The sequence below is a fragment of the Panulirus ornatus genome, chromosome 42, assembly GCF_036320965.1.
Source record: "Panulirus ornatus isolate Po-2019 chromosome 42, ASM3632096v1, whole genome shotgun sequence".
NCBI lineage: Eukaryota > Metazoa > Arthropoda > Malacostraca > Decapoda > Palinuridae > Panulirus > Panulirus ornatus.
The window spans coordinates 12,755,777-12,781,070 of record NC_092265.1 but is presented as its reverse complement, the minus strand read 5'-3'; the positions used below and the strand labels follow the sequence as shown (position 1 = coordinate 12,781,070).

Here is a 25,294-nt window from a genome sequence, read left to right as displayed (position 1 = left end):
GTTGACAGAACAGTGGTAGACAAAAGACCTCTATACATAAAATTAGTAATGATTTATTCATATTCTTTTTTATACATGTTTGCTGTTTTTCACATGAGTAAGGGAGCATCAAGAATAGATGACTAAGACTCAGAGAAAATATTCTTGCATGGTTCTTTGCTGTTTCTTCATTTACAAAGTATTTAGGAGGGAAGAAGTTCCAGCCCTCTCACTCCCACCCCTCTCAGTCACTTTTTATGACACACAGGAGATATATTTATAGTCTTCTTTCTCCCCTATCCCCAGGGATGAATAATGATGGTGTATGTATTAAAAATTTCTCTCTAAATTTTATGGGACTCATCCTGCGTGTGGTCATGCTGAGAGTGAAAAGTTTTCATTGGTGAGGTTATATGATTGTCATTGTGTCATTGGACAAGAATGAATACAGTCTCATTGACAACTTTTCACTCCAAAGGAGGCCATCATTTCCTTGTTGCTGATTGTAGTTTGGGTTCTATGATTAAATATATTGTTTTTTTTTCAGGCTTGTTCGTCATTTTCCACCTTAGCAAGGTAGCATCAGGAAAAGATGGCTGAGCCTTAGAGGAAAATTCCTCTCTGGGTTCCCTTTGGTAAGTAATTCAAGAAGAAAAGGTTTCCAGCCCCCTGCTGTCACCTCTCTTAGTTGCTAAGCCTTCTACCACATGCAGGAATTGTGGTATTCCTTCTACCCAGTCCTATGGGATAATATATATATATATATATATATATATATATATATATATATATATATATATATATATATATATATATATATATATTTTTTTTTTTTTTTTTTTTGCTTTGTCGCTGTCTCCCGCGTTTGCGAGGTAGCGCAAGGAAACAGACGAAAGAAATGGCCCAACCCACCCCCATACACATGTATATACATATGTCCACACACACAAATATACATACCTACACAGCTTTCCATGGTTTACCCCAGACGCTTCACATGCCTTGATTCAATCCACTGACAGCACGTCAACCCCGGTATACCACATCGCTCCAATTCACTCTATTCCTTGCCCTCCTTTCACCCTCCTGCATGTTCAGGCCCGGATCACACAAAATCTTTTTCACTCCATCTTTCCACCTCCAATTTGGTCTCCCTCTTCTCCTCGTTCCCTCCACCTCCGACACATATATCCTCTTGGTCAATCTTTCCTCACTCATTCTCTCCATGTGACCAAACCATTTCAAAACACCCTCTTCTGCTCTCTCAACCACGCTCTTTTTATTTCCACACATCTCTCTTACCCTTACGTTACTTACTCGATCAAACCACCTCACACCACACATTGTCCTCAAACATCTCATTTCCAGCACATCCATCCTCCTGCGCACACCTCTATCCATAGTCCACACCTCGCAACGATACAACATTGTTGGAACCACTATTCCTTCAAACATACCCATTTTTGCTTTCCGAGATAATGTTCTTGACTTCCACACATTCTTCAAGGCTCCCAGAATTTTCGCCCCCTCCCCCACCCTATGATCCACTTCCGCTGCCAGATCCATTCCCAGATATCTAAAACACTTCACTTCCTCCAGTTTTTCTCCATTCAAACTCACCTCCCAATTGACTTGACCCTCAACCCTACTGTACCTAATAACCTTGCTCTTATTCACATTTACTCTTAACTTTCTTCTTTCACACACTTTACCAAACTCAGTCACCAGCTTCTGCAGTTTCTCACATGAATCAGCCACCAGCGCTGTATCATCAGCGAACAACAACTGACTCACTTCCCAAGCTCTCTCATCCCCAACAGACTTCATCCTTGCCCCTCTTTCCAAAACTCTTGCATTCACCTCCCTAACAACCCCATCCATAAACAAATTAGATATATATATATATATATATATATATATATATATATATATATATATATATATATATTCTTTCTTTCTTCATACCATTCGCCATACACGTCCACACCCGCAACTATACATACCTATACATCTCAATGTATACATATATATACCCACACAGACATATACATATATACCCATGTACATAATTCATACTGTCTGCCATTATTCATTCCCATGGTCACCCTGCCACACATGGAATAACAACACCCTCCCCCTCGTGTGCGTGGTAGCGCTAGGAAAAGACAACAAAGGCCCCATTCGTTCACACTCAGTCTCTAGCTGTCATGTAATAATGCACTGAAACCACAGCTCCCTTTCCACATCCAGGCCCCACAGAACTTTCCATGGTTTACCCCAGATGCTTCACATGCCCTGGTTCAATCCTTTGACAGCACGTCGACCCTGGTATACCACATCGTTCCAATTCACTCTATTCCTTGCACGCCTTTCACCCTCCTGTATGTTCAGGCCCTGATCACTCAAAATCTTTTTCATTCCATCCTTCCACCTCCAGTTTGATCTCCTGCTTCTTCTTCCCTATGCCTCTGACACATATATCCTCTTTGAAAATCTTTCCTCATTCTTTCTCTCCATGTGTCCAAACCTTTTCAACACACCCTCTTCTGCTCTCTCAACCACACTCTTTTTATTACCACACATATCTCTTACCCTTTCATTACTTACTCGTTCAAACCCCCTCACACCACGTATTGCCCTCAGACTTTACATTTCCAACTATTCTTCCCTCCTTCACACAACCTTATCTATAGCCCATGCCTCGCAACCATATAACATTGTTGGAACCACTTTTCCCATTTTTGCTCTCCGAGATAATGTTCTCACCTTCCACACATTCTTCAACACTCCCAGAACCTTCGTCCCCTTCCCTACCCTGTTACTCACTTCCACTTCAGTGATTCCATCTGCTGCTAGGTCCACTCCCAGATATCTAAAACACTTCACTTCCTCCAGTTTCTCTCCATCCAAACTTATCTCCCAGTTTATTTGCCCCTCAACCCTACTAAACCTAATAACCTTGCTCTTATTCACATTTACTCTCAACTTTCTCCTTTCATACACTTTACCGAACTCAGTCTCCAACTTTTGCAGTTTCTCACTCGAATCAGCCACCAGCGCTCTATCATCATTGAATAACAACTGACTCACTTCCCAAGCCCTCTCATCCAGAACAGACTGCATACTTGCCCCTCTCTCCAAAACTCTTGCATTCTCTTCCCTAACCACCCCATCCATAAATGCACCCCCGCCACAAACCAACATTTACTGGGAACCAATCACTTTCCTCTCCTCCTATTCATAAACATGCCTTACATCCTTGATAAAAACTTTTCACTGCTCCTTCCAACTTAACTCCCACACCATGTACTCCATATTCTTTCTCCAGATCCATAAATGCTAAATACAAGTCCATTCTGTTTTTCTAAGTATTTCTCACGCACATTCTTCAAATTATCTGATCCACACATCCTCTACCATTTCTGAAACCATATATTAATATGGATGAGAGTGAATGAGACCATTTCTTTGTCTGTTCCTGGCACCACCCTGCTAATGCAGGAAATGGCATATATGAGATGTTTGAGGACAATATGTTGTGTGAGGTGGTTTGATTAAGTAATGAGAGGGTAAGAGAGATGTGTGGTAATAAAAAGGGTGTGGTTGAGAGAGCAGAAGAGGGTGTATTGAAATGGTTTGGTCACATGAAGAGAATGAGTGAGGAAAGATTGACAAAGAGGATATATGTGTCAGAGGTGGAGGGAACGAGAAGTGGGAAACCAAATTGGAGGGGGAAGGAAGGAGTGAAAAAGATTTTGAGTGATCAGGGCCTGAACATACAGGAGGGTGAAAGGTGTGTAAGGAATAGAGTGAATTGGGACGATATGGTATACAGGGGTCAATGTGCTGTCAATGGATTGAACCAGGGCATGTGAAGCATCTAGGGTAAACAATGGAAAGTTTTGTGGGGCCTGGATGTAGAAAGGAAGCTGTGGTTTCAGTGCATTACACATGACAGCTAGAGTCTGAGTGTGGACGAATGTGGCTTTGTTGTCCTTTCCTAGCGCTACCTCGTGCACACGTGGGGGAAAGGGAGTGTCATTTTATGTGTGGCGGGGTGGTGGCGGGAATGGGTGAAGGCAGCATGTATGAATATGTTTATGTGTATGTATGTATATGTCTGTGTATGTATATGTATGTATAGGTATGTATATGTGCGTGTGTGGGCATTTATGTATATACATGTGTATGTGGGTGGGTTGGGCCATTCTTTTGTCTGCTTTCTTGTGTTAACTTGCTAATGCAGGAAACGGCGACAAAGTATGATAATATAAATGAATATATATATATATATATATATATATATATATATATATATATATATATATATATATATAACTTTCTTTCATACTATTCGCCATTTCCCGTGTTAGCAAGGTAGCGTTAAGAACAGAGGACTGGGCCTCTGAGGGAATATCCTCACCTGGCCTCGTTCTCTGTTCCTGCTTTTGGAAAATTAAAAAAAAACGAGAGGGGAGGATTTCCAGCCCCCCGCTCCCTCCCCTTTTAGTCGCCTTCTACAACATGCAGGGAATACGTGGGAAGTATTCTTTTTCCCCTATCCCCAGGGATATATATATATATATATTTTTTTTTTTTTTTGCTTTGTCGCTGTCTCCCGCGTTTGCGAGGTAGCGCAAGGAAACAGACGAAAGAAATGGCCCAACCCACCCCCATACACATGTATATACATACGTCCACACACGCAAATATACATACCTACACAGCTTTCCATGGTTTACCCCAGACGCTTCACATGCCTTGATTCAATCCACTGACAGCACGTCAACCCCGGTATACCACATCGCTCCAATTCACTCTATTCCTTGCCCTCCTTTCACCCTCCTGCATGTTCAGGCCCCGATCACACAAAATCTTTTTCACTCCATCTTTCCACCTCCAATTTGGTCTCCCTCTTCTCCTCGTTCCCTCCACCTCCGACATATATTCTCTTGGTCAATCTTTCCTCACTCATTCTCTCCATGTGCCCGAACCATTTCAAAACACCCTCTTCTGCTCTCTCAACCACGCTCTTTTTATTTCCACACATCTCTCTTACCCTTACGTTACTTACTTGATCAAACCACCTCACACCACACATTGTCCTCAAACATCTCATTTCCAGCACATCCATCCTCCTGCGCACAACTCTATCCATAGCCCACGCCTCGCAACCATACAACATTGTTGGAACCACTATTCCTTCAAACATACCCATTTTTGCTTTCCGAGATAATGTTCTCGACTTCCACACATTCTTCAAGGCTCCCAGAATTTTCGCCCCCTCCCCCACCCTATGATCCACTTCCGCTTCCATGGTTCCATCCGCTGCCAGATCCACTCCCAGATATCTAAAACACTTCACTTCCTCCAGTTTTTCTCCATTCAAACTCACCTCCCAATTGACTTGACCCTCAACCCTACTGTACCTAATAACCTTGCTCTTATTCACATTTACTCTTAACTTTCTTCTTTCACACACTTTACCAAACTCAGTCACCAGCTTCTGCAGTTTCTCACATGAATCAGCCACCAGCGCTGTATCATCAGCGAACAACAACTGACTCACTTCCCAAGCTCTCTCATCCCCAACAGACTTCATACTTGCCCCTCTTTCCAAAACTCTTGCATTCACCTCCCTAACAACCCCATCCATAAACAAATTAAACAACCATGGGGACATCACACACCTCTGCCGCAAACCTACATTCACTGAGAACCAACTGGGAACTTCAGTGAAGGGCACAAATGGGGAGGTGATAACAAGTAGTGATGTGAGAAGGAGATGGAGTGAGTATTTTGAAGGTTTGTTGAATGTGTTTGATGATAGAGTGGCAGATATAGGGTGTTTTGGTCGAGGTGGTGTGCAAAGTGAGAGGGTTAGGGAAAATGATTTGGTAAACAGAGAAGAGGTAGTAAAAGCTTTGCGGAAGATGAAAGCCGGCAAGGCAGCAGGTTTGGATGGTATTGCAGTGGAATTTATTAAAAAAGGGGGTGACTGTATTGTTGACTGGTTGGTAAGGTTATTTAATGTATGTATGACTCATGGTGAGGTGCCTGAGGATTGGCGGAATGCGTGCTTAGTGCCATTGTACAAAGGCAAAGGGGATAAGAGTGAGTGCTCAAATTACAGAGGTATAAGTTTGTTGAGTATTCCTGGTAAATTATATGGGAGGATATTGATTGAGAGGGTGAAGGCATGTACAGAGCATCAGATTGGGGAAGAGCAGTGTGGTTTCAGAAGTGGTAGAGGATGTGTGGATCAGGTGTTTGCTGTGAAGAATGTATGTGAGAAATACTTAGAAAAGCAAATGGATTTGTATGTAGCATTTATGGATCTGGAGAAGGCATATGATAGAGTTGATAGAGATGCTCTGTGGAAGGTATTAAGAATATATGGTGTGGGAGGCAAGTTGTTAGAAGCAGTGAAAAGTTTTTATCGAGGATGTAAGGCATATATATATATATATATATATATATATATATATTTTTTTTTTATACTTTGTCGCTGTCTCCCGCGTTTGCGAGGTAGCGCAAGGAAACAGACGAAAGAAATGGCCCAACCCCCCCCCCCCCCCATACACATGTACATACACACGTCCAGACACGCAAATATACATACCTACACAGCTTTCCATGGTTTACCCCAGACGCTTCACATGCCTTGCTTCAATCCACTGACAGCACGTCAACCCCTGTATACCACATGACTCCAATTCACTCTATTTCTTGCCCTCCTTTCACCCTCCTGCATGTTCAGGCCCCGATCACACAAAATCTTTTTCACTCCATCTTTCCACCTCCAATTTGGTCTCCCTCTTCTCCTCGTTCCCTCCACCTCCGACACATATATCCTCTTGGTCAATCTCTCCTCACTCATTCTCTCCATGTGCCCAAACCATTTCAAAACACCCTCTTCTGCTCTCTCGACCACGCTCTTTTTATTTCCACACATCTCTCTTACCCTTACGTTACTTACTCGATCAAACCACCTCACACCACACATTGTCCTCAAACATCTCATTTCCAGCACATCCATCCTCCTGCGCACATCTCTATCCATAGCCCACGCCTCGCAACCATACAGCATTGTTGGAACCACTATTCCCTCAAACATACCCATTTTTGCTTTCCGAGATAATGTTCTCGACTTCCACACATTTTTCAAGGCTCCCAAAATTTTCGCCCCCTCCCCCACCCTATGATCCACTTCCGCTTCCATGGTTCCATCCGCTGACAGATCCACTCCCAGATATCTAAAACACTTCACTTCCTCCAGTTTTTCTCCATTCAAACTCATATATATATATATATATATATATATATATTTCTTTTCTTTTTCTTTCGTACTATTCACCATTTCCGGCATTAGCGAGGTAGGGCTATGAACAGAGGACTGGGCCTTAGAGGGAATATCCTCACCTGGCCCCCTTCTCTGTTCCTTCTTTTGGAAAATTAAAAAAAAAACGAGAGGGGAGGATTTCCAGCCACCCGCTCCCTCCCCTTTTAGTCGCCTTCTACGACACGCAGGGAATACGTGGGAAGTATTCTTTCTCCCCTATCCCCAGGGATAATATATATATATATATATATATATATATATATATATATATATATATATATATATATATATATACAGGTACACATCCGATTTTCTGGCAACTGATTCTTAGTCCGTACAAAATTATGTGAGGGAACTTGCAATTACCGCGGCCACCAGACTGGTTTACTGGGCGGCTACAGATGGCATTGTGTGTAGAGCGCGCTAATGTAGATTCTTTACACTGCACTTGTTGGTGGTGATACTGCAATTATATGAGATTTTTAGCTTATTTTGCTTGAATTTAACCCTAGTTATGGCTTCTAAGACATATGAGTGTCAGTCATGTCAAATGTAAACACTTGTCCATATCGATCCAAGATAAAGGAGAACTGTTGAACAAAATGGACCATGGTCTTCTGGTGCGTAAGCTGTGACATCTACAGTATTGGTTCATCAACTGTTTATGATATAAGGAAGCAAAGGGAGAAAATGTTGAAATTCTATGCCGACAGTGATTCCAAGAACCAAATGATGATCAGAAAAACTATGAAAGATGGTAAGAGTACTGAGCATGATCAAGTGATGATGGAATGGTTTCAGCAGCGTTGGAGTGATGGAGTGGACTTGTCAGGTATCATGATAATGGACCAGGTTAGTTGTTCCATAAAGAACTTAAATTACATGAGCATGACTGTAGTGAAGGATGGCTTCAAAGATTCAAGAAGTGTCATGGAATTTCCATGAATAAAGTGTGCAGAGAAAAGCGGTCTGCAAACCTGAAGGAATTGCCAAGTATGTGGACAAATTTGCAAAACTCGTAGCTGATGAGCACCTCAGTCCTGAGCAGGTGTATAATGCAGACGAAACTGCATTATTATGGCAATGCACACCAAGGAAAAAACTAACAATAGGAGACGAAGAAGACCCCACAGGATTCAAACAATGTAAAGGACATTCTTACCATCTTAGGGTGCTCAAACATTTGATATTTGTTTAATTTAAATTTCTAGCAGTCCATGGTATACTTTAGACGCATGGGAGATGTATAATTAGTGGGTTAGAGGTGTGTTGATGAATTATTATTATTATTTGACCACGGTTGTTCCAGCAAAATGGTTAATCCGGCAAGGCATTGGAACCAAGAGTGCCGGAAAATCGGTGGTGTACCTGTATATATATATATATATATATATATATATATATATATATATATATATATATATATATATGAGTATTTAAATATGTAAAATGTATATATTGAAGAATAGGAGAGATGACAGTAAATATATCGAAAGGAAATGGACAAATGACATTTGGAAGTGGAGCAAAGGAAAAACATAAACAATGGTTCATATAAAGAAGTAGAAGAGGAGGAATATAAGGATGAGAAAGAAAATAGAATTGATGTATACAGTGACAGTGTTTGGCCAATAGTGATGAATTCTGCAAATACAAGTAACATTTTTTGAAGACTTGTGCTTTACCTTTCAAAAGTCTGGATTTTGGGGAGATTCCAGCTTTACGGCATTAGAGTGTTTAAGCCTTTCATAACAGTTTAATCAAAATCAGGAAATCTGTTTTTAAATATATGGGAATACCTTAATATACTTTAATATTTGTACTTGAAAATTCAGTTACAGAAGTTGCATATCCATCTATCCCATACAGTTGATGTGTTAACTGCTTACTTAACAAAACGATAGAACTTGTGGCACTTAGAATGTGACTTCAGTAATTTGTAACAATGTTTTATGCTAAAGGAAAAAATTTCATGTGAAATAGTATTTTCTGTATACTGTTCTTGAATAAGTACCAGCCCTCTGTATTATGGAAGCAGCTGCAAATATGGATGCTAACCTAACCTAACCCTAATGTGAATGTATTATGTGACCATATACATCAGTTCACTTTACTCTTGTTGCAAAGTTTTATGTTACTTGCTTACTGCTATACAGTAATAATAACAACATTAAAAAGTTGATATTCTTACCAGTTGGTTATTACACCCATTTTGCCTTAAAGTTCATGCATTCAGTTGCAAATAGGAAATACATGTCAGATCTTGGTCAACAAAACAAAATAATGAAAATCTGCTGTTGAAGGCATGGGTTTCTCTTTAGATACTCTTTTGATTCTTAACACCAGTTTACTAGTATATTAATCCTGAGATGACACTGATATGTTGTAAAACTAAAATTACATATTTTCCTTAAAGATGTCAAGAGCTTTGGCCCAGCTGTTTTAGGCATACCTGTTCATTTCTGTTATCGATTCAGCCTCCATAATATAGTTCATTTGGCATTGTGTAGGGGCTGTCTGCTTGTTTATATTTCCATTTAAGAGCCTTGATCGGCTGATCCTGAAAGAGACAGTTGTTATGAGGTAAGTACTGTTATGTTGGTGGTGGTCAAGTTTTCCGTACTAGCATATAGCTAGTTGTTGGTGAGGATATTCATTGTATGTATGGATCATGGTGAAGTGCCTGAGGATTGGTGGAATGCATGCATAGTGCCATTGTACAAAGGCAAAGGGGATAAAGGTGAGTGTTCAAATTACAGAGGCATATGTTTGTTGAGTGTTCCTGGGAAATTGAATGATAGGGTATTGATAGAGAGGGTAAAGGCATGTACAGAGCATCAGATTGGGGAAAGCAGTGTGGTTTCAGAAGTGGTAGAGGATGTATGGATCAGGTGTTTGCTTTGAAGAATGTACATGAGAAATACTTGGAAAAACAGATGGATTTGTGTGTAGTATTTATGGATCTGGAGAAGACATATGATAGGGTTGATAGAGATGCTTTGTGGAAGGTTATGGTGTGGGAGGTAAGTTGATAGAAGCAATGAAAAGTTTTTACCAAGGATGTAAGGCGTGTGTACGAGTAGGAAGAGAGAAAAGTAATTGGTTCCTAATTGAATGCCAGTTTGTGGCAGGGTCATGTCTCCATGGCTGTTTAATTTGTATATGGATAGGGTGATTAGGGAGGTGACTGCAAGAGTTTTGGAGAGAGGGGCAAGTATGCAGTCTGTTGTGGATGAGAGAGCTTTGGAAGTGAGTCAGTTGTCGTGAGCTGATGATACAGCGCTGGTGGCTGATTCGGGTGAGAAACTGCAGAGGTTGGTGACTGGGTTTGGTAAAGTGTGTGAAAGGAGAAATTTGAGAGTAAATGTGAATAAGATTATGAGTGGAGGGACAAGTTTATTGGGAGGTAAGTTTGAATGGAGAAAAACTGGAGGAAGTGGAGTATTTTAGATATCTAGGAGTGGATTTAGCAGCGGATGGAACCATGGAAGGAGAAGTGAGTCACAGGGTGGGGGAGGGGGCGAAGGTTCTAGGAGTATTGAAGAATGTGTGGAAGGCAAGAACTTCATCTTGAAGAGCAAAAATGGGTATGTTTGAAGGCATAACGGCTCCAACAATGTTACATGGATGCAAGGCATGGGCTATAGATAGGGTTGTGCAGAGGAGGGTGGATGTGCTGGAAATGAAATGTTTGAGGGCAGTATGTGGAATGAGGTGGTTTGATCAAGTAAGTAATTTAAGGGTAAGAGAGATGTGTGGTAATAAAACGAGTGTGGTTGAGAGAGCAGAAGAGGGCATGTTGAAGTGGTTTGGACACATGGAGAGAATGGGTTGGGAAAGATTAGCAGAGAGGATATATGTGTCAGAGGTGGAGGGAACAAGGAGAAGTGGGAGACCAAATTAGAGGTGGATGGATGGAGTGAAAAAGATTTTGAGAGATCAGGGCCTGAACACACAGGAGGGTGAAAGGCGTGCAAGGAATAGAGTGAATTGGAACGATGTGGTATACTGGGGTTGACGTGCTGTCCGTGGATTGAACCAGGGCATGTGAAGCATCTGGGGTAAACTATGGAAAGGTCTGTAGGGCCTGGATGTGGAAAGGGAGCTGTGGTTTTGATGTATTACACATGACAGAGAGACTGAGTGTGAACAAATGTGGCCATTTTGTCTTTTCCTGGCACTAACTCGCTGGAAAGGGGGGAGGTATGCTATTTCCTGTGTGGTGGAGTGTTGATGGGAATGGATGAAGGCAGCAAGTATGAATATGTACATATGTCTGTGTATGTTTATTTATGTATACATTGAAATGTATATGTCTGTATATGTGCATGTATGGATGTTTATGTATATATATATATGTGTGTATAAGTGGTTGGGCCATTCTTCTTCTGTTTCCTTGCACTACCTCACTGATAAGGGAAACAGCGATTAAGTATAATAAATAATGAATAACAATTAAGCAAATGTTTTGCCTATGAAATGCACCTACTTTTTAGCCAAAGCACTTGAAAGTCATAAAAGGACTGTAGCCAAATAAATTTCTTTCATTTTGATATCAACCAGCTTCCTGAATATAGCAAATTATTCTAATAATTCTTTACTAGTAGCTCACAATTACTAATGAATAAAGTACAATATAAAGATCCTTCATCATGTATTTAACTTTATCCAAAATATTGAGCAAAGAGTATATTGTCATAATTCATGTGCAACCCATATTCATTCATAAAAGTCCCATTACTTATCAAGATTAAATACTGTGCCTGAATGTAAGTATATTCTAATATTAGCTTTAAACAGTGTCATCCTGTCCTACAAATCCACAATTCAAGATGGTAGCTACATAACTCTATCCAGTAAGGTTAGGTATTAGTATAAATGCATTGGCCAGGTCATACACAGTTATGCATGAACGATCTTATAATTTGATAACGTATACCAGGGATGTATAATAGATTCCACTTGTAAAACTTCAGAATACAAATAGCCACTGTATCAGCAAAATCTTGCAGAATTAACAACACACTACATATCTTGTATGCAGGTCATCATTCTTTGAAGGCAGACTGTACTGACATACATAGGTCAGATCATGCAGTGCAGAATAACTTATTTGTTTCATCTCTTTGAGAAGCCTTAAAACAGAACTTGTAAACACCATCTCAGTTTAGGAATAAGAATGGTACTTCCAGATTCCACTTAATGTAAAATACCCAAGACAATAATATCTGCCTAATGACTTGTAATGGCAAATATACACTGATTGGAACCTTGCCTTGACTTTGTTACATACATATTGTATGCATAATTTCTGAGCTGTTTTACCACTCTAAGACCTGGGCTGAACCCATGACCCAAAGTCTACACTATATCTACAATACATAGTGTTCTAATCTTATAGGGAACTCCTTGTATGCTGATGATACACCTCAAACAGAACTCTTCATAGTAAGCATACGGATGACCATGATATGTTATTTAGATTCACAGTAAAGAAACTTGAGACTGCAGCTATTTTTCAAGGTAAAATATGGATTTTACTATTAAATACATTTACAGTCAGTTGATCTGTCCAAATTCCCTGGCACCAAACTTTGTTTGAAGTATAAATTTTTTTGCATTGCTGATACCAATCTTGAGATCTGAACTTTTCTGAACTATAACTGAGTGTTCTGTATACATGTAGTTTTAAATGTCATTTACTTGTGTTATTTGAAAATATACACTATATAAAGCACTTAAGAACATATAGTGTACTTGCCCAAAATTCTTCTTCATCTCTGCTTCCAAGTTTTAATACAAACAAAGGTAGATTTTGACTGTTACACAAAAGTAGGCACAGCTGAGGATAAGGTAACAGGAGAGATATCCAACAGATTTTCCATTTAATCCATGATAGAAGCTGGTGTTGTGTATAATGGCAGGTGTAACATGCTTCTTCTTTGCACCATTATACTCAGCTCTGTAATTTGGGATGTTTATTAGAAGCCAGTATAATGGCAAAAATAGCAGAAATAATGAGAAGCTTAGAGCAGTATAGACTCATATTCATTCTTTGGAATGGGGGGGAAAGAGAGAGAGAGAGAGATGCAGGAATCTTAGATATGCTGTTCTTTTTTTTCTCAGTCGCTGACAAAAGTCCTCATCAAGGCCTGGCTTTAGTTGAAATACAAAGGTCAGTGAAAGGTGTAAAAAAAAGAAGAGAATGAAAAACCTGTCATAAAATGTACCAGGTCATTTTTATAAGGAAAGGCATGAAAGGGTAGAGTTCTAAAGCTTCTAGGGAAAGAAACAGTTATCAAAACAGCCCACCCTTGAGTTGCCAACAGCCACATATTAATCATATGACACAACAGCTTCCCAAATAATTGTGTGGTCTTGCTGGTGGTGGGCTCACATGAGCTGCCAGCTCATGGGAGCAAAAACCAAAGTGATATCTATAGAGGAGGAAAAGTAAAACCAACATTGCAGCATAGGGCAAGTGGTTCAAGTTTTGAAGTAAGCCTTTGACTGCTTTCATCTCAACTTTTGTCAAGTATGGATACAGAGCTAGAACTACCCCAGATGTCAGAGTAGTGCTCCTTACAAGGACAGATCAGTCCTTGTACACTAGTTTCTTAGAGGCAGACTTAGTTATTTCCATGATATAGCTTTTCTAATATAAAGTGGATGGTCCAATAATACCAAGTATGTTCACTGGTAGAGTAAGTAATGAAAAGGTAAGAGAGAGGTGTGGAAGTAAAGAGTGTGGTTGAGAGAGCAGAAGAGGATGTGTTGAAATGGTTTGGACATATGGAGAGAATGAGTGAGGAGAGATTCACAAAGAGGATATATGTCAGAAATGGAGGGAACAAGAAGTGGGAAACCAAGTTAGAGGTGGAAGGATGGAGTGAAAAAGATTTTGAGCAACCGGGTCCTGAACATACCGGAGGGTGAGAGGCGTGTGAGGAATTGAGTGAATTGGAATGATGTGGTATACCGGGGCTGACTTGCTGTCAGTGGACTGAACAAGGGCATGTGAAATGTATGGGGTAAACCATGGAAAGGTCTAAGGAGCCTGGATGTGGATAGTGGGCTGTGATTTTGGTGCATTACACATGACAGCTAGAGACTGGGTGTGAATGAATGTGGCCTTTTTTGTCTGTTTTCCTGGCGCTACCTCGCTAAAGCAGGGGGTAGCGATGCTGTTTCTTGTGGGATGAGGTAGCGCCAGGAATGGTTGAAGGCAAGCAAGTATGAATATGTATGTGTATATATGTATATGTCTGTATGTGTATGTATATGTTGATATGTATATGTGTGTGTATGGGCATATATATATATATATATATATATATATATATATATATATATATATATATATATATATCCCCTGGGGATAGGGGATTAAGAATACTTCCCACGTATTCCCTGCGTGTCGTAGAAGGCGACTAAAAGGGGTGGGAGCGGGGGGCTGGAAATCCTCCCCTCTCGTTTTTTTTTTTAATTTTCCAAAAGACGGAACAGAGAAGGGGGCCAGGTGAGGGTATTCCCTCAAAGGCCCAGTCCTCTGTTCTTAATGCTACCTCGCTAACGCGGGAAATGGCGAATAGTTTAAAATATATATATATATATATATATATATATATATATATATATATATATATATATGTGTGTGTGTGTGTGTATATATATATTTTTTTTTTTGTCGCTGTCTCCCGCGTTTGCGAGGTAGCGCGTGTATATATATATATATATATATATATATATATATATATTTTATTTATTTATTTTGCTTTGTCGCTGTCTCCCGCGTTTGCGAGGTAGCGCAAGGAAACAGACGAAAGAAATGGCCCAACCCACCCCCATACATGTCCCCACACGCAAATATACATACCCATACATCTCAATGTGCACATATATATACACACACAGACCTATACATATATACACATGCACACAATTCACACTGTCTGCCTTTATTCATTCCCATCGCCACCTCGCCACACATGGAATAACATCCCCCTCCCCCTCATGTGTGCGAGGTAGCGCTAGGAAAAGACAACAAAGGCCCCATTCGTTCACACTCAGTCTCTGGCTGTCATGCAATAATGCACGAAACCACAGCTCCCTTTCGACATCCAGGTCCCACACAACTTTCCATGGTTTATCCCAGACGCTTCACATGCCCTGATTCAATCCATTGACAACACGTCGACCCCGGTATACCACATCGATCCAACTCACTCTATTCCTTGCCCGCCTTTCACCCTCCTGCATGTTCAGGCCCTGATCACTCAAAATCTTTTTCACTCCATCTTTCCACCTCCAATTTGGTCTCCCACTTCTCCTCGTTCCCTCCACCTCTGACACATATATCCTCTTGGTCAATCTTTCCTCACTTATTCTCTCCATGTGCCCAAACCATTTCAGAACACCCTCTTCTGCTCTCTCAACCATGCTCTTATTTCCACACATCTCTCTTACCCTTTCATTACTTACTCAATCAAACCACCTCACACCACATATTGTCTTCAAACATCTCATTTCCAGCACATCCACCCTCCTCCGCACAACTCTATCTATAGCCCATGCCTTGCAACCATATAACATTGTTGGAACCACTGTTCCTTCAAACATACCCATTTTTGCTTTCCAAGATAACGTTCTTGACTTCCACACATTTTTCAACGCTCCCAGAACTTTCGCCCCCTACCCCACCCTATGATTCACTTCCGCTTCCATGGTTTCATCTGCTGCCAAATCCACTCCCAGATATCTTAAAACACTTCACTCCCTCCAGTTTTTCTCCATTCAAGCTTACCTCCCAATTGACTTGTTCCTCAACCCTACTGTACCTAATAACCTTGCTCTTATTCACATTTACTCTCAGCTTTCTTCTTTCACACACTTTACCAAACTCAGTCACCAGCTTCTGCAGTTTCTCACATGAATCAGCCACCAGCGCTGTATCATTAGCGAACAACAGCTGACTCACTTCCCAAGCTCTCTCATCCACAACAGACTGCATACTTTCCCCTCTTTCCAAAACTCTTGCATTCACCTCCCTAACAACCCCATCCATAAACAAATTAAACAACCATGGAGGCATCGTGCACCCCTGCCACAAACCAACATTCACTGAAAACCAATCACTTTCCTCTCTTCCTACACGTACACATGCCTTACGTCCTCGATAAAAACTTTTCACTGCTTCTAACAACTTACCTCCCACACCATATATTCTTAATACCTTCCACAGAGCATCTCTATCAACTCTATCATATTCCTTCTCCAGATCCATAAATGCTACATACAAATCCATTTGCTTTTCTAAGTATTTCTCATACATTCTTCAAAGCAAACACCTGATCCACACATCCTCTACCACTTCTGAAACCACACTGCTCTTCCCCAATCTGATGCTCTGTACATGCCTCTCAATCAATACCTTCCCATATAACTTCCCAGGAATACTCATCAAACTTATACCTCTGTAATTTGAGCACTCACTCTTATCCCCTTTGCCTTTGTACAATGGCACTATGCAAGCATTCCACCTATCCTCATACATATGTGTGTGAGTGGATAGGCCATTCTTTGTTTCCTGGTGGTACCATACTGATGCAGGAAATGGTGATCAGTTATAATAAAAAAATGAAGATAAATATTCATTGAGTAAAGAGGTGAAATTACAGATCTGTCAAAGGAGAGAGGAAAGTTGTTGGGAATATTCAATAGAGAGATGGGCAGAAACTGGGTCTTGGGAGCATTAACCTTAACCAGATTTCATCCATCCCAATGAGGTACCCTAGCCTAGTCTTAGTTTATTAAGGAAGTCATGTGGAGAAGAGATGCAGATCAAGTGAGAGAGGGAGCAGAATTGAAGGATGTGGAGGAATGCACTGTTGAGTTGTCAGCACATGAGTGCATTTGGTTATTTGTAGAAGAAAGGAAATCATTTATGAAAAGGAGGAAAAATGTAGGAGACAGGACAGATCCTTGAGGGACACCAATGTTGATGGAGAAGGGGGAAGAGGCTATATATCAACAATCACAGAGGTAGATCAGCCTGAGAGGAAACTAGGCATGAGGGAGCAAAGTGAAGAAGGAAAGCCAAAAGAGGGGAGCTCAGATATGACACCCTGATGCCAAGTACATAGGATTCCCCCAAATCTCTCAGGGATGATGACCAGATATTAGTAAACTAGGAAAGAATATCACCAATGGGTCCCACCTTGTGGAACCCATACTGGTGATCAGAGAGAAGATTGTGAGATTCAAGATGTCTTAAGGATATGGGAATTGAGGAGGGATTCAATGGCTCTGGAAATGGTACAGGTCAAGGCATCACATTGATAGTTAGATGGGTTAGAGAGGCCACCCTTCGTAGGGATTCATGCTACCAAGAAGAAGGAAATGTTTTAGTTTTTAACCAGAAACAGATCAGATGAGCACGCACAAGTGCAAGTTCAGAGGCACACTCTTTCAGTACATGGGGATGGAGATTTTTGATATTCTCAGACTCTGGATATTTGGCTGGAGAAATACCCATAACTCTAGCTATAACAGTTACTTTGAATATGAAATATAATCTATAGTGATACCCATGATGGCATACTCTGAAACACTGTCGAGACTAAATGTTTATCTACCATCATTTCGTCCAAAAATGACACGAATTCTTGGACAGTATGTGTTTGCCACCTGTTTAAACATCGTGTAGTAAACCTTTAACTGGCTAGATCGTTTTGAGTGATGTTTATTTGGATGACTGAAAATATACCAAAATATACCAAAGAAAGACTATTTAGTCCTTTTAGAAAGTGAAGTAGCTGGCATAAAACACCTGCCTAATGCAGCTTAGTGGAAATACACTTAGTAAACTGAACTGGAAGTTGTGGTGGGGTGGATGGGGAACGAAAGGATTGTTAGTGATGTGATTGGGGTAGAGAGTAGTGGTGTAGGTAGGAAAAGAAGAATTATTGTGGTAAGAAGGAACCAGTGGTGGTGTTGGTATTGGGAGAAGTGAGCAGTGTTAACATGGAGAGGGGAAGGCTATGCAGTGATGGGATTGGTGAGGAGGGAGGGAGTGGTGATGGCATGGGTTGGGGAGGGAGAAAACACTGTTGGCTTGGGTAGTAGAGGTAGTCTTGTTGCCAAGCCATCCATACTAGGCCGAAAATTGCTGTTTATTAGTTAACTCCCTTTGACATCAACTGACTTGTGATAGCGTGATTTTTAACAGGAATAGTTTTCTTTATGACAGAAAACAAATGTTTGAAGAATTGTTTTTAAGTCTTGGATATTAATAATGGGTTACTCAACCACAAGAATAATCAAACTATTCAAATAGACACCATCATGTGTCAAGGCTGTGCCCCCAGAAGTATAGATTTATTTTTTATTATTTAGAATCTGCTTTGCTTGTACTACTTTTTATCACTTTTAGATGAGTAAAATACATTGATAATCTTGTTTTTATTGTTATTGCTTTTAAGTAGTTGAACTAATGCTACTAGACTCAGCCTGCTTGAGTCACATTGAAAGTGAAAAGTCACATGAGGTGGAATTGGATCATTGGGAATACAGTCGCTTCAAGAAATTCTCACTCCAAAGGAGTGTACATTTCCCTGCTACTGGAAGTTTTGCTGCCTTGGGGTGCAGGAGCCTTGGGAAAGGTACTGGATAACACTAAGACTCATAGAAATTGGTCATGTGATTATGAAATAAAGTTATAAAGTGGTTAAACGAAGTTTGAAGATTTTTCTAATTTATATTTTTGAAAAGTATTATTGTACTATGTTAGTTTACAGGGCTCCTGCAACTTCAAGACTCTAATATAATTAGTAGCAGGGAAAGGATGCACAACTCTGGGGTAAGAATATCTTCAATGAGACTGCCTTCACTTTCATCATCTAATGATGATACAGCTATGCTTAAGGTGACTTATCTCTTGCATTGTAGCCATAAGGGAGTTGTTCATTAATACCACCAGTATATTATTCAAACAAAATAAATTATTAGATTATGAATAAGTACCATATGCATCACAGGTCAATTGAAGGCTAAATCCAACAGTCAATTTTTTCTAACATCTGTTTGATATAATCTTGATATAGCATGCTTTTACCTTTTTTTTTTTTTATCACTTAGACCAGAATAAATTAAATGTTTACTTTTAAAGCATGTGTTCATGTCAACAGTAATTTTTGTGGGATAAAAGTCTAATACTAACAGTACCCAATTACATTCCTGGGAATGTTTTTTGAAGCTAAATCATCAAGAAAGTGTGAAATTATTAATCTGTTTTATGATTTAACCATTTTTAATCCCTGGGGATAGGGGAGAAAGAATACTTCCCACGTATTCCCTGCGTGTCGTAGAAGGCGACTAAAAGGGGAGGGAGCGGGTGGCTGGAAATCCTCCCCTCTCGTTTTTTTTTTTTTAATTTTCCAAAAGAAGGAACAGAGAAGGGGGCCAGGTGAGGATTTTCCCTCTAAGGCCCAGTCCTCTGTTCTTAACGCTACCTCGCAAATGCGGGAAATGGCGAATTGTATGAAAAAAAAAATGATTTAACCAAATTTTGCGTGAATTATGTTCATCAAAGAAGAAGGCAGAAGTTGTTTAGAATATATTGTACAACAGTTTTACAAAGGTAAGATTATGATCATGATAGTGATGTTGAGACAAAGAAGTGGAAGGCCCTGATGTTAGAGTTAGGCTTAACCTCTGGTGTTGTGCTACGATGACTGAATATATTTTCCTGATATATAATACTGTACTTTCTTTTCAAATATTTGTCACTTGTCTTATTTCAAGCTTTCTTTTTTATGAAGATCATAAAGGATTATGTTCATATTGTTTCCATCAACTGTCCATTTATCTCAGCCCATATCTCTGATTCCTGTTTCTTAAGGGAACTCCCATCAAAGAAGTTGCCACAGCAAGAGTCTAACAAGTACCTGTCCATGCATGCCTCCCCCACATACACCATTCCATGCATTCCTGTACTATTTCTCTCTCTCTCCAGTACTCTTCCACTGTATTTTCCCCTGTCACAGATGGTCCTTTCACACTCACCCCTTTAACTGTTCTGTCATACACTCTTCTTTTTAACTCCCTATCTTGCATTCTTTCCTCATGCCCAAACTACCTCAAGGTATTATGTTTCACCCACTCCACAATTCATTCCCTTTGCATTCTCTGCTACACCACATCTCTCATACACTCCCTCATTTCTTTCTTCATTCTATCTAGTCATACCACATGCCCCTCTCAAATAGCTCATTTCCATAGTTTGGATTCTTGACCTCTGTGACTCTGTCCATTGTTTCAGCTGCATAGGTCAGGCTTGGGAGAACTATGCTGTCCCTTAACCCTTTCTTCTCTTCCAAACTTACACGTCTACCTTACATAATTCTATTAAGGGACCCAGTGACTTTTCGACCTTGTATTGCTCTCTCCCCTGTTTTGCCTTCCATATCACCAAACTTACCCAAATAGCTGCTAAATACTTGAATTCTCTCACCTCTTCCTGTCTTTCTCCTCCCATTTCTATAACACATTTTAGTACACTTTCATCTGTCACTGTATAGGGCTTTGCAAAATCCATACTTTCAGTCTGTTTCCATTCATACATCAACACTTTACTCTTACTCTCATTTGCCAATGCTTATGCACATCATAAAAGACACTTAAAAGCTTCTGCAACTAAGTACCATACCTCACTATCATACTTTATCTTTGCACCCACTTTCTCTAGTTTTTTCTTCTCTCTTATCACTCCATCCATAAATATGTTGAAAAGCCAAGGTGACACGACTGAAAATTTTTCTCAACTCTCCATCCACTCTTATACATGCATTTCCTCCTCTATAGAAGGCTTTCACACCATCCAACAGTTGTCTTCCTACCCCCATAAATCCTTAACACATCCCATACAGCATTTCACTCAACTCTGTCATACACTTTTTCCAGATTCATAAAAGCTACATACAACTTCATACCATCACTAATTACCTTTCCACAGCCATTTTCACCTAAAAAATCTAATCCATACCTCCCCTACCTTTCCTGAGAATCTCTTGCACCTTACTCATTCTACATTCAGTCACTTCTATCACTCTATCATTGAAGACTCTTGCATACACTTATCCTGGTATATTTAGCAGACTTATTCCCATATAATTGCTACACTCATCTGTAACACCTTTTCTTTGAAACTGTATTAAGACATTTATCTGATCTGTTCTCAATAAGCCTTGGTGTCACTTGACCAAGTCCAATTCTTTCTGATATGACTTTCTGCTTTCAGTTTATTTCAGTTTATTTCACATTTATTTTCATTGCTGTATCACATTCCATTTCTTTTCCATTTCTTTGAGGGAATAATTGGTATACATGGGGTGTTCAGTGTTGTAAATGGAAATGGTGAAGAGCTTGTAGATTTATGTGCTGAAAAAGGACTGGTGATTGGGAATACCTGGTTTAAAAAGCGAGATATACATAAGTATAAGTATGTGAGTAGGAGAGATGGCCAGAGAGCGTTATTGGATTACGTGTTAATTGACAGGCGCGCGAAAGAGAGACTTTTGGATGTAAATGTGCTGAGAGGTGCAACTGGAGGGATGTCTGATCATTATCTTGTGGAGGCTAAGGTGAAGATTTGTATGGGTTTTCAGAAAAGAAGAGTGAATGTTGGGGTGAAGAGGGTGGTGAGAGTAAGTGAGCTTGGGAAGGAGACTTGTGTGAGGAAGTACCAGGAGAGACTGAGGACAGAATGGAAAAAGGTGAGAACAATGGAAGTAAGGGGAGTGGGGGAGGAATGGGATGTATTTTGGGAATCAGTGATGGATTGCGCAAAAGATGCTTGTGGCATGAGAAGCGTGGGAGGTGGGTTGATTAGAAAGGGTAGTGAGTGGTGGGATGAAGAAGTAAGATTATTAGTGAAAGAGAAGAGAGAGGCATTTGGACGATTTTTGCAGGGAAAAAATGCAATTGAGTGGGAGATGTATAAACGAAAGAGACAGGAGGTCAAGAGAAAGGTGCAAGAGGTGAAAAAGAGGGCAAATGAGAGTTGGGGTGAGAGAGTATCATTGAATTTTAGGGAGAATAAAAAGATGTTCTGGAAGGAGGTAAATAAAATGCGTAAGACAAGGGAGCAAATGGGAACTTCAGTGAAGGGCGCTAATGGGGAGGTGATAACAAGTAGTGGTGATGTGAGAAGGAGATGGAGTGAGTATTTTGAAGGTTTGTTGAATGTTTTTGATGATAGAGTGGCAGATATAGGGTGTCTTGGTCGAGGTGGTGTGCAAAGTGAGAGGGTTGGGGAAAATGATTTGGTAAACAGAGAAGAGGGAGTAAAAGCTTTGCGGAAGATGAAAGCGGCAAGGCAGCAGGTTTGGATGGCAGTGCAGTGGAATTTATTAAAAAAGGGGGTGACTGTATTGTTGACTGGTGGGTAAGGTTATTTAATGTATGTATGACTCATGGTAAGGTGCCTGAGGATTGGCGGAATGCATGCATAGTGCCATTGTACAAAGGCAAAGGGGATAAGAGTGAGTGCTCAAATTACAGAGGTATAAGTTTGTTGGGTATTGACTGAGAGGGTGAAGGCATGTACAGAGCATCAGATTGGGGAAGAGCAGTGTAGTTTCAGAAGTGGTAGAGGATGTGTGGATCAGGTGTTTGCTTTGAAGAATGTATGTGAGAAATACTTAGAAAAGCAAATGGATTTGTATGTAGCATTTATGGATCTGGAGAAGGCATATGATAGAGTTGATAGAGATGCTCTGTGGAAGGTATTAAGAATATATGGTGTGCGTGGCAAGTTGTTGGAAGCAGTGAAAAGTTTTTATCGAGGATGTATGGCATGTGTACGTGTAGGAAGAGAGGAGAGTGATTGGTTCTCAGTGAATGTAGGTTTGCGGCAGGGGTGTGTGATGTCTCCATGGTTGTTTAATTTGTTTATGGATGTGGTTGTTAGGGAGGTGAATGCAAGAGTTTTGGAAAGAGGGGCAAGTATGAAGTCTGTTGGGGATGAGAGAGCTTGGGAAGTGAGTCAGTTGTTGTTCGCTGATGATACAGCGCTGGTGGCTGATTCATGTGAGAAACTGCAGAAGCTGGTGACTGAGTTTGGTAAAGTGTGTGAAGAAGAAAGTTAAGAGTAAATGTGAATAAGAGCAAGGTTATTAGGTACAGTAGGGTTGAGGGTCAAGTCAATTGGGAGGTGAGTTTGAATGGAGAAAAACTGGAGGAAGTGAAGTGTTTTAGATATCTGGGAGTGGATCTGGCAGCGGATGGAACCATGGAAGCGGAAGTGGATCATAGGGTGGGGGAGGGGGCGAAAATTCTGGGGGCCTTGAAGAATGTGTGGAAGTCGAGAACATTATCTCGGAAAGCAAAAATGGGTATGTTTGAAGGAATAGTGGTTCCAACAATATATATATATATATATATATATATATATATATTTTTTTTGTTTTCATACTATTCGCCATTTCCCGCGTTTGCGAGGTAGCGTTAAGAACAGAGGACTGGGCCTTAGAGTGAAAATCCTCACCTGGCCCCCTTCTCTGTTCCTTCTTTTGGAAAAAAAAAAAAACGAGAGGGGAGGATTTCCAGCCACCCGCTCCCTCCCCTTTTAGTCGCCTTCTACGACACGCAGGGAATACGTGGGAAGTATTCTTTCTCCCCTATCCCCAGGGATAGTATATATATATATATATATATATATATATATATATATATATATATATATTCTTTCTTTCCTTTTAAACTTCGCCATTTCCCGCGTTAGCGAGGTAGCGTTAAGAACAGAGGACTGGGCCTTTTTTTTGAATATCCTCACCTGGCCCCCTCTGTTCCTTCTTTTGGAAAAATAAAAAAAAAAAAAAATACGAGAGGGGAGGATTTCCAGCCCCCCGCTCCCTCCCCTTTTAGTCACCTTCTACGACACACAGGGAATACGTGGGAAGTATTCTTAATCCCCTATCCCCAGGGATAATATGTATATATATATATATATATATATATATATATATATATATATATATATATATATATATATATATATATATATATTTTTTTTTTGCTTTGTCACTGTCTCCCGCGTTTGCGAGGTAGCGCAAGGAAACAGACGAAAGAAATGGCCCAACCCACCCCCATACACATGTATATACATACGTCCACACACGCAAATATACATACCTACACAGCTTTCCATGGTTTACCCCAGACGCTTCACATGCCCTGATTCAATCCACTGACAGCACGTCAACCCGGTATTAGAAATGCTGTGCGTTGGGCCATTCCTCGTCTGTTTCCTTGCACCACCTCACTAACATGGGAGATGGTGGTAAAGTATAAAAAAAAAAATTAAATATACATATGTATTTGAATTTCTAAAAGGGGAAACAGGAGTCAAAGTGGGGAGTGCTCGTCCTCCTTGAAGCCTCAGATTGGGGTGTCTGAATGTGTGTGGATGTAACCAAGATGAGAAGAACAGAGATTGGTAGTATGTTAGAGGAAAGGAACCTGGATGTTTTGGCTCTCAGTGAAACGAAGCTCAAGGGTAAAGGGGAAAAGTGGTTTGGGAAGTGTCTTGGGAGTAAAGTCAGGGGTTGATGAGAGGACAAGAGGAACCAGTTGTAGGAGTATGTGATAGAATGTAAGAAAGTAAATTTTAGATTGATGTGGGTAAAACTTAAAGTGGATGGAGAGAGATGGGTGATTATTGGTGTCTATGCACCTGGTCATGACAAGAAAGATCATGAGAAGCAAGTGTTTTGGGAGCAGCTGGGTGAGTCTGTTAACAGATTTGATGCACGAGACTGGGTGATGGGTGATTTGAATACGAAGGCGAGTAATGTGGCAGTTGATGGTATAATTGATGCACATGGGGTGTTCAGTGTTGTAAACGGAAATGGTGAAGAGCTTGGTGATTGGGGATACCTAGTTTAAAAAGACAGGTATACATCAAGTATATGTATG

The 25,294-nt window shown here is 40.3% G+C and overlaps 1 protein-coding gene across 3 annotated transcripts in view; it reads left to right on the top strand.

Moving 5' to 3' along the window:
* Window positions 1-25,294, top strand: part of LOC139761917 (sex-lethal homolog) — a 334,918-nt gene that overhangs the window by 305,147 nt on the left and 4,477 nt on the right. The window contains exons 7-8 of one of the 3 annotated variants that reach the window (XR_011715642.1): window positions 527-614; window positions 8,791-9,508. The gene's annotated coding sequence lies outside the window, so the exon portion shown is untranslated. Of the gene's footprint in view, window positions 1-526; window positions 615-8,785; window positions 9,509-25,294 lie in introns of those variants that run through there. The other 2 variants (XR_011715641.1, XR_011715640.1) reach the window with 2 other exon arrangements.